Here is a 10396-nt window from a genome sequence, read left to right as displayed (position 1 = left end):
TTTTTGGTACAGTTTGGCCAGGGCCAGGTTGGAACCCGCCAACCTTGGTATATGGGGCCAGCGCCCTACTTGCTGAGCCACGGGTGCCACCCAGGAAGCACATTTCTTTTTTTTTTTTTTTTGAGACAGAGCCTCAAGCTGTCCCCCTGGGCAGAGTGCTGTGGCATTACAGCTCACAGCAACCTCCAACTCCTGGGCTCAAGCGAGTCTCCTGCCTCTGCCTCCCAAGTAGCTGGGACCACAGGCGCCCGCCACAACGCCCGGCTATTTTTTGGTTGCAGCTGTCATTGTTGTTTGGCGGGTCCGGGCTGGGGATTCGAACCCGCCACCTTAGGTGTACGTGGCTGGCGCCCTAGCCGGTTGAGCTATAGGCGCCGAGCCAGGAAGCACATTTCTTAAACTGATTGAAGCTATCTGTGAGAAATTGACAGCTAATATTCTTTTTTTTGAGACAGAGTCTCACTATGTTGCCCTCAATAGAGTGCCATGGTGTCACAGCTCACAGCAACCTCCAACTCTTGGGCTTAAGTGATTCTTTTGCCTCAGCCTCCCAAGTAGCTGGGACTATAGGTACCTGCCACAATGCCTGGCTTTTTTGTTGTTGTTGTTGTTGTTGTTGCAGTTGTCATTGTTAATTAGCTGGCCTGGGCTGGATTTGAACCTGCCAGCCTCAGTTTATGTGGCTGACACTGTAACCACTGTGCTAGGGGAACCGAGCCCACAGCTAATATTCTGAATGGAGTAAAACTAAAAGCTTTTCCACTTAGAAATGGAACCAGAGAAGGATGTCCTTTATCACCACTGCTGTTCACCATAGTTTCAGAAGTTCTAGCCAATGCAATCAGGCAAGAGAAGGATATAAAGGGCATCCAAATAGGGGTGGACGAGGTTAAACTCTTACTCTTTGCTGATGGTATGATATTATACTTAGTAAACCCCAGAGATTCAACCACAAGACTCCTAGAAGTGATCAAGAAATACAGTCTCAGGGTATAAAATCAATGTTCTCAAATCAGTAGCCTTTGTATATGCCAATAAGAGCCAAGTTGAGAAGTAAATCAAGTACACAGTTTCCTTCACAGTAGCTTCAAAGAAAACAAAATACCTAGGGATAAACCTAACGAAAGAGGTGAAGAATCTCGACAAAGAAAATTAGGGAACCCTAAGAAAAGAAATAGTAGAAGACATTAATAAATAGAAGAGCATACCATGTTCCTGCCCAGGATGAATCAACATTGTCAAAATGTCTATAATAAATCTACAGATTCAATGCAATCCCCACGAAAATATAGCATCATACTTTGAAGATTTAGAAAAAAATAGTTCTTCATTTTGTATGGAACTAGAAAAAAATCCATATAGCCAAGGCAATTCTTCTTAATGAAAACAAAGCCAGAGGTATTAGTCTACCAGAAGTTAGGTTATATTATAGTACACAGTGATCAAAACAGCATGGTATTGGCACAAAAATAGAGACATAGACATATGGAACCAAAAAGAAAACCATGAGATGAAACCAGTCTCATCTCAACCATGAGATGAAATTCAACAAAAGCATACATTAGGGAAAAGAATCCCTATTCAATAAATGGTGCTGAGAGAACTGGATAATGACACCTGAAACTGGACCCATACCTTTCACCACTTACTAAAAATTGACCCAAGATGGATAAAAGATTTAAATATAGGACATGAAACGATAAAAATTCTAGAAGCATGGGAAAAACTCTTGATGATGTCAGCCTGAGGAAAGATTTTATGAAGATAACTTCAGTGGCTATCATAACAACAACAAAAATAAACAAATGGGACTTAATTAAACTGAAAAGCTTCTGCACAGCTAAGAACACAACAAAGTAAACAACCTTCAGAATGGAAAAACATATTTGCATGTTAAAAATCTGACAAAGGGTTGATAATTAGAATCTGTAGAAAATTCAAATTTCATCAACAAACAAAGGCAATCTCATCTATCACTGGACAAGAGACATGAACAGAACCTTCTCTGAGGAAGACAGACAAATGTCTAACAAACATATGGAAAAATGCTCATTGTTCCTAATCATCAGAGAAATGCAAATCAAAACCACCCTGAGGTATCACATCACCGCAGTGAGAATAGCCCACATCACCAACACAGCCCCAACATTTCAGGTGCTGGTATGGATATGAGAGAAGGGAACACTTTTACACTGTTTGTGGGATTGCAAACTAACACAGCCTCTTTGGAAAGAAGTATGGAAAATCCATACTCAAATTAGATCAAATTAGATCAAAGAACTCAAATTAGATCCCCCATTTGATCCTACAATCCCCACTACTAGGCATCTATCCAGAAGAAACAAAATTATTTTATCATAAGGACATTTGCACTAGATTGTTTATTGCAGCTCAATTTATAATTGCCAAGATGTGCAAAGAACTTAAATGCCCATCAGTGTAGGAACGGATTAACTAACTGTGGCATGTGTATACCATGGAATACTATTCAACCATAAAAAGATAGAGACTTTACATCTTTTGTATTAACCTGGATGGAGTTGAAACACATTCTTCTTAGTAAAGTATCACAAGAATGTAAAAGAAAGTATCCAATGTACTCAATGTTAATAAAAGCCTGTAGATAATCTAATACACACACACACATAAGAGAAAAACTCAATTCAATTCCAGTTGGGGGGAGGGCAATGAAGGAGGGGAGATAAGGGAGGAGGGAAGGGATTGGTGTGCTCCCACTTAATGGACACAATGTAAGGGTTTATGGCACACCTTTTGGGTGTAGGACACAACTACAGGTGGGACTCTACCTAACAAATGAAACATTGCAATGTAGTTGTTGGTACATTAACTTGAAATTTTTAAAAAATCCTTTTTTCCTTGGCAATCTTTACTATCTCAATAATTATATCTTTGTGCAGCAAGCAACCAGACCTAGACCAAACACCTCTTGTGGTTTTGACAACAAGGGGATACAGAAAAACCTTAAAACTGAGTTCCTGGTCATGAAGGGACAGAAGGTCAAACACACCTTGGACAATAAAATACTGAATAATTATTAGGCCTTGCAGAGCAAAGCTTAAATCATCTGCAGGCAATTGAAACTGCCTATATATTAAAATAATGTAGGGACTGAGTTGTGGTGGTTCATGCCTGTAATCCTGGCACTTTAGAAGGCCAAGACCCACGTATTGCTTGAGGCCAGGAGTTTGAGATCAGTCTGAGCAACATAATGAAACTTCATCACTAAAGAGAAAATAGAAAAATTAGCCAGACATACTGGTACATGCTTATAGTCCAGCCACTCAGGAGGCTGAGACAGGAAGATTGCTTGAGCTCAGGAGTTTGAGGTTGTAGTGAGCTGTGATGATACCACTACACTCTAGCGTTGGCAACAGAACAAGACCCTATCTCAAAAACAACAAACAAACAAACAAGCAAAAAGTAATGTAGAGCCATTAGGCAAGAACTGTGGTAGAAGTCTGAGTTCTACAGAAGTATATAGGCATAGCTAAAATTTAACCACATTTTTTCATCACTTGCTTTCCTGTAGTTTCTTATTGCTTAGGAGTCAGGTGTCCCCGATTGTCATAAGATGTGTAACTTCCCTAATTGCTTCTATAGATAACATCACTATTGTAAAACTTAAGACTAGTCTCTGAGATATTTTCCAGACTCTGCATTTGAGGGAACCAACTGACAACAACCAGACCAGTGGCCATACATGACAACTGACTCCTGCTACCCTCTACCCAGGAGCTGTCTCAGCACAAGAAGACAATTTCTGCTCTCTAACCCCGAGTTCATCCTCAGCAAATCAGCAGACCCAATTCCCTAGCCCTTTGTCTGCCAAACTACCTTTAAAAACCCTAGCCCCCAAATTCTTGGGGAAATAGATTGGAAAAATTCCTCCCATCTCCTCACTCAGCACTCTGTAAATGCTTTCTCCACTGCAAACTCTGCCTCTCAGGGTATTGCCTTCCTTCTGTGCAGTGGGCAGTAGAAATCAGTTGCAGGGTAACACCATCAATTTCCTTAACAGATCATTTGAATGGTATAATGTGGCTCTGATTAATAGACTTCTTTGTTTTAATTTAAAACATTCCAAAGCCTTAATTTCTATTTCTTTTTAATTTTTTAAAGATAGGGGTTCACTCTGTCACTCAGGCTGGAGTACAGTGATGCAATCATAGATCACTGAAGCTGCAAACTTCTGGGTTCAAGTGATTCCTCTACCCCAGCTTCTCCAGTAGCAAGGATTACAGGCACATGATAGCATGGCCAGTTAAAAAAAAAAATTTTTTTTTTGTAGTGACATCATCTTGCTATATCACCCACAGGCTGGACTCAAACTCCCAACCTCAAATTACCCTCCTGCCTGACTCCCAAAGTACTGGGATTACAGGCATGAGCCTCAATGCCTAGCCTCCAAGCTTTTAAATAAGGCATTGTTACAGATTATAAATAAAAGAATAATCTTTGAACCTGAATTTAACCTGTAAGCCCCCACTTGAGATGTCTTGCCTTTTCAGGCCAAACCAATGAACACCTTCCAAGTATCAACTTATAAATTTTACCTGAAAATACTGGTCTCTCTAAAACGTACAAAACCAAATAGTAACCCACTCAACTCTGGGCCACTTGCTCAAGAATTCTTGGGTGTGGCTTCCTGGGCCACAGTGACACAAATTAGCTCAAAGTAAACCTCTTTAAATTATTTTACAGAGTTGTTGTTTTTTTCCATTAACAAAATCATGGGTAGGTTTAGGGATTCTTTAGTTGGCAATTGGTTGAAAGAGTTAAGATTTGTCTAAAAACACAAGAGTCACTAGAAAGGGGATCTGTCATGTGATGCCATGCCAGAGTCAGGTTGGAAAATAAGCCAGAATATACTGGGTCTAAAAGACTGTTTAACAAGATTTTATGGCTTGTAAAGCATGATCCCCATGCCCCTTAGAAAGGAATTTGAGCAAAGAAAAAATGTCAGACCTCCTTCTTTACAGTAGAAGAATTTAAGGGCAATTAGCATGACAGGTTCATGTTGTTGCTTTGGCTTTCCCAGTGCCCACTCCTTTTTCAGATAGCTGCCTATTGTTTTCCCTTAGGGACCCGCCCTTCCTCTTTTACGTACAGTACCAGTGGGGCTGTCCATGAAGGTTCCCACCCTGCTCTACTGAGCCAAGGGTGGTTACGAGATCCAAGTTAGGCTAACCAAATTCTCTTGAGGGAGACCAGAATACATCGCCCTAAAATACGCCTCCAGAAACACCGTCACACCAGCAACTATCAGCATTCTTGCTGCTCTGCGTCTTCATCAGATGCAGTGATGTCGGGTCCTTTTTTGGCCATTCTAATAAATGTGTAGTAGTGTCTCGTTGTTTTAATTTATAATTCTCTAATAGTACACTGAAGGGATTAGCAACCCACCCAAGTCACATGAAAATTAGTTTAAACTAAAAATGTCTGAATAGTGCTGAAGAAGGAAACACTATGTAAAGTTAAGTAGAGCCTCCTGAGAATTCAGCTGCTATCACTTCCCCTTCCAAGAGATTTTCCTGTTTGAAAGAAGGCTACCCCTTAGCACGGGGAAGTATGAATTCAGCTGCTGTAAATCTGGATACAGGGAACTGTCCATCCAGGAAGTCAGACTTTTCATTTCCATTATCATCCAAAAGCCCAATAGAACCTTCCATAGTTTTCCATTGAAACCATTTAAAAAACAAACAAGCAACAACAACAAAAAAAAACCCCTTTTGCTAAACCTTTACCCTGGACTATTCAGTGAATTACTCTTTATATAATACTTGTCTCCCTGTGTGTGTGAATAAGCTTTGTCTTGTCTCCTGTTAATTTGTTCTTTTTTTTTTTCAGTTAATTCTCAAGCTCCTCTGTTATTGCCATTCAAACCACAAATGACAGAGAAAACGTTTTTCTCCCAATGATATGATGCTGAGCATCTTTTCACGTACTTATTTGCCATCTGTGTATCTTCTTGGGTGAAATGTCTATTGTTGGGGTACAGGAATGATACCACAAAGTATGATGCTTCGGCATGCCGAGAATTTTTGAATTAAAGAAAATTGGAGGCTCGGCGCCTGTGGCTCAAGTGGCTAAGGCGCCAGCCACATACAACTAAGGTGGTGGGCTCGAACCCAGCCCGAGCCCACCAAACAACAATGATACCTGCAACCAAAAAATAGCCGGGCGTTGTGGCGAGCACCTGTAGTCCCAGCTACTTGGGAGGCTGAGGCAGGAGACTCGCTTCAGTCCAGAAGTTGGAGGTTGCTGTGAGCTGTGAGCCATGGCACTCTACCCAGGGGGACAGCTTGAGGCTCTGTCTCAAAAAAAGAAAAGAAAAGAAAAAGAAAAAGAAAATTGGAAATTCTTAGAAGCTGCCTCAGAACCCAGGACTTTCTAATTTCTTGTTTCTCCTCTCTCTCCCTCCCCCCATCCAAGCACAGAGAATGGCTTTCTTAGTCTAGAAGTTCCCTTTTCTCACTAAGGAAAACTTCCAAGAAATGCAATTTTCTTAAGACACTCCTCCTCCTCCCTAGGGAAATCTCATCAAATAAACAGGTAATGTCTACCAGAAAAGAGAAGAGACTAAAAGTTCACACGGTACCCAGACAGACTTTACATCAACTCTTCAGCAAGCCACGCTGTGAGATTACCTAAGAGACTTTATCTACAACCTTTGTACATAGATCCTTTGTTCTACCTTTTACCTTCCCATTATTTGTCATTTTTCCATTTCAAAAAGAATCATTTACAAATTATTATCTGCTCTTTGGGTCCATTCCCATTCCCCTGAAAAACATTTACAATTCCTCAAAATTCTCTACACTTCCCCCACCATCCTTTCTTTCCTTCATAAGGGCTTCAGTCATTTCTCCTTTATTATTATTATTATTATTATTATTAAGAGATAGGATCTCACTCTGGCTCTACCATTCAGGTTGGAGTGCAGTGGCATGTTCATAGCTCACTGAAGCTTCAAACTCCTAGGCTCAAGGGATCTTCCTGCCTAAGTCTCCTGAGTTGTTGAGACTATGGGTATCTGCCATCATGCCTGCTTAATTTTTTAAAAAATATTTTTAGAGATGGGGCCTTACTATATTGCCCAGGCTGGTCTCAAACTCCTGGGCTCAAGAGATCCTCTTGGTTCAGCCTCCTGAATTGCTGATTCTAGGCATGAGCCACCATACCCAGCCATCTGACCTCTCTTTGAGTCCCTTAATTTGTATGGCTTCCATGCTTATGCACCTTAATAAATTTGTATGCCTTTTTTCCTTTTAATCTATTATCACTACATTTCAGCAGACTTGAACCTTCAGAGGAGAGGGAGAATTCTTTTTGCTATTTGGATACCTTGCTTCTTTTTTTTTTTTTTTTTTTTTTTGAGACAGAGCCTTAAGCTGTCCCCCTGGGTAGAGTGCTGTGGCATTACAGCTCACAGCAACCTCCAACTCCTGGGCTCAAGCGAGTCTCCTGCCTCCGCCTCCGAAGTAGCTGGGACCACAGGCGCCCGCCACAACACCCGGCAATTTTTTGGTTGCAGCCGTCATTGTTGTTTTGGCGGGTCCGGGCTGGGGATTCGAACCCGCCACCTTAGGTGTACATGGCTGACACCTTAGCTACTTGAGCCACAGGTGCTGAGCTAAGAACTTTTTTTTTAAAATAAGTTTTTTATTTATAGTCTTATAGTAAAGGGGGAAGCCTTAACTTGGAAGACAATTCTTCGGCAGTATGTATAACATACTTTTTGTTTCTATGGAATGGAATCCAACACGGGCTGAGACTACAGTGTATACACCAGAAATCAGCAAATACCGGGAATGGAGTAGGAAAACGACAAGAAATGAGGCCTACACACGCCAAACCCTTCACTGGAATCCGTTGACTGCAGCCAGAATCAGGGCTGGATCACACATTGGAGTCGGGTTCTAGGGCAGCAAGAAAGGAAGTGAGGTGAGGGCAGGGCAGGGTAGGGTCTCACTGGGGTACGCGTTTAGTACCCAGTAAATCGCTCTTGGTATTTACATTCAAAATCAGTTGGCTCTAATTCTTAGAAACATACACAAAAAGAAAGGAAGATTTGATCATTACTTTATGAATCTTGCTTTGCAATATTGACATCATCTGAAATAGGGACAATTCACTCAGATTCAAATTTCAGTAGCAGGAAATAGATATCAAAACATCATCAGTGGCCCTGGTTACAAAACCTCTACCCACCCCATACTCCCTCCCTGGAGGCTGCCGAGTCATTGCGGCCCTCTCCCATACACACCCTCAGAGTGTCCTGCCGCCCTCTGTCAGGCTGCCACTGCAGGCTTAAACAGCTGGCTAAGAGAAGCCAGAGTGAACACACCAGACTCTGCTCTGCAAATCTGCCCCCACTTTCCTTATATCCCACAAACTTCTTTAAGGATTTGGTCTTTGAACAGGAATGATAATAGGTGCCGGAGGTGGTGGGGGTGGGCAGGACACTCTGTGCTCGAAGGTCCAGCTTGGGTCTGTCCACCACAGAAAATGCTGCCACATTGGGATGTTTTGGTTTATTTTATTTTATTTTATTTTTTATTGAATGGTAACTATGTACATTAATACACCTCTAGGGTACAGTGTGGGGTTTTCACATGCAATCCGAAATACTTCCATCAAACTGGTCAACACAGCCTTCATGTCATTTTCTCAGTTATTGTTTTAAAACGTTCACATTCTACTCTTAGAAAGATTCATTTGTACCCCTGTAAGATAAACCTCAGCAGTGATCCCTCCAAACCCCCTCCCTCCATCCATTCCCCCCTCCCTTCTTCTTTAAAGTCTTTATGGTGTATATTGATGAACATATGCTGTTAATTTGAATGTAGCCAATTTATCATTTTATTTTGTATTTAGTACTTTTTGTCTTAAGAAATCTTTGTCTACCTTAAGTTTTTTTTTCTTTATTGTTTTACTTTTTACATCTGGATCAATACTCCATTTGGAAGCGCTTTTGTGTATGGGGAGGTAGAGATTCATTTTCTTTCTGTTTTGACAATAATAGACTTAGAGACATTTGTTGAAAAGAATGTCCTTTCCCCACAGCATTGTAGTTTCACCTTCATTATAAATCAGGTGACTATATATGTTTAGGTCTGTTTCCATGCATTAAAATTAGGAGATAATTGATACTACCTTGAGTTTGATTATATTAAATAAATAGCTTATCTCTTGGCAGGATTGACTAAGAAAGGCCAGGGAAGGATCAAAAGTCCAGAAATTCTTCAGATCTGTTGACTCACAGACTGTATTTGGATATGTTACTTTAAGTAAAATGACTTTAATAGAATTGTGGTATAAACACATAGACAGTTAACAAACTCTCTATCACAAGATAGATGTACCATATGAAATTGAATTTAAAGAAATTTAATCCCTACTTTAAATTTGATTTCTCATAAAATACAACTGAAAGTGGTTGTTACTTTGTCTGATGCCAGTTCTTAACAATAAGGGAAAGCTTTTTCTGAAACAAGCTTAGCTCACACCCATTTCCTGGATGAAATCTCATCTGCATGATAGTAATACTCACAAATTAGAGCCTTTGATTTCTTGCTCATTTTAATTGCCCTGTGGAAGACCTTTTGTTTATGGCCAGTTACTTCTAGCAACCTGAAGATTTTCAGGTTTTCTAAGATTAAACTAGGTCTGTGGTGCTGCTAAGGTGGGTTTTCTTCTGGTGAATGAATAACCCCTTTTCCAAGGGTCATATCTACCTTAAACTGTAGAGGACAGCAAATCTGTGGCAAAGCCCTAATTCATCCAGAAAACACAGCTTCTTTCCCTGAGTAAGACCCAGAGTGGTGGATGAGGTAGAATCCTCCCTCCTAAGGGATGTGTTCCTGGTCCTGGCACTTTTAAGTTTGGAGAATTTCTTTCCACCTCTGCTCCCTTTTCTGAGGCTGACCACGAAGTCTGAGTTGCCATGAATGGGAAAGATTACCTAGCTAACAAACCTCATTGGAGCAATGGCTTCTTTGTAAGTTTCCCTTTGGTCAACAAGTACAGTTGAGCACCATCTGTGCACCAGCATTCAAGATCTATTCCCAGTCCTTGAGGGCCTTAGTTTACTTCTGACAGTTTCTACTTAAAGTTGGGGCCAGACAGAAACCTTACCAGTGCTTGATCACCTGATCTCAGCTCTCACCTGTCCCTGTTCCCTGCTATGTTGAGTATTTGGGGATGAATCTCACCTAGGTGTTTGTGTATTATACCCCACCTTGTACCTCCATTTTGACTTGAGCTAATGTTATCCAGGATGACTCCAACTTGGATGGCAGGTTTTACATGGTATCCTACCCAAACTGAGCACCTGCTGAAGTCCTGCTCACTGTACTCGAGCTTTTTTTTTTTT

The 10396-nt window shown here is 40.9% G+C and overlaps 1 pseudogene; it reads right to left on the bottom strand.

Moving 5' to 3' along the window:
- Window positions 1-8104: 8104 nt before the first annotated feature.
- LOC100951014 overlaps window positions 8105-10396 on the bottom strand; it is a 3082-nt pseudogene continuing 790 nt past the window's right edge.

This window comes from Otolemur garnettii, unplaced genomic scaffold (genome assembly GCF_000181295.1).
Source record: "Otolemur garnettii isolate 467f Iridium unplaced genomic scaffold, OtoGar3 scaffold00276, whole genome shotgun sequence".
NCBI classification, from domain to species: Eukaryota; Metazoa; Chordata; class Mammalia; order Primates; family Galagidae; genus Otolemur; species Otolemur garnettii.
This window is presented reverse-complemented; position numbering and strand designations above follow the sequence as displayed.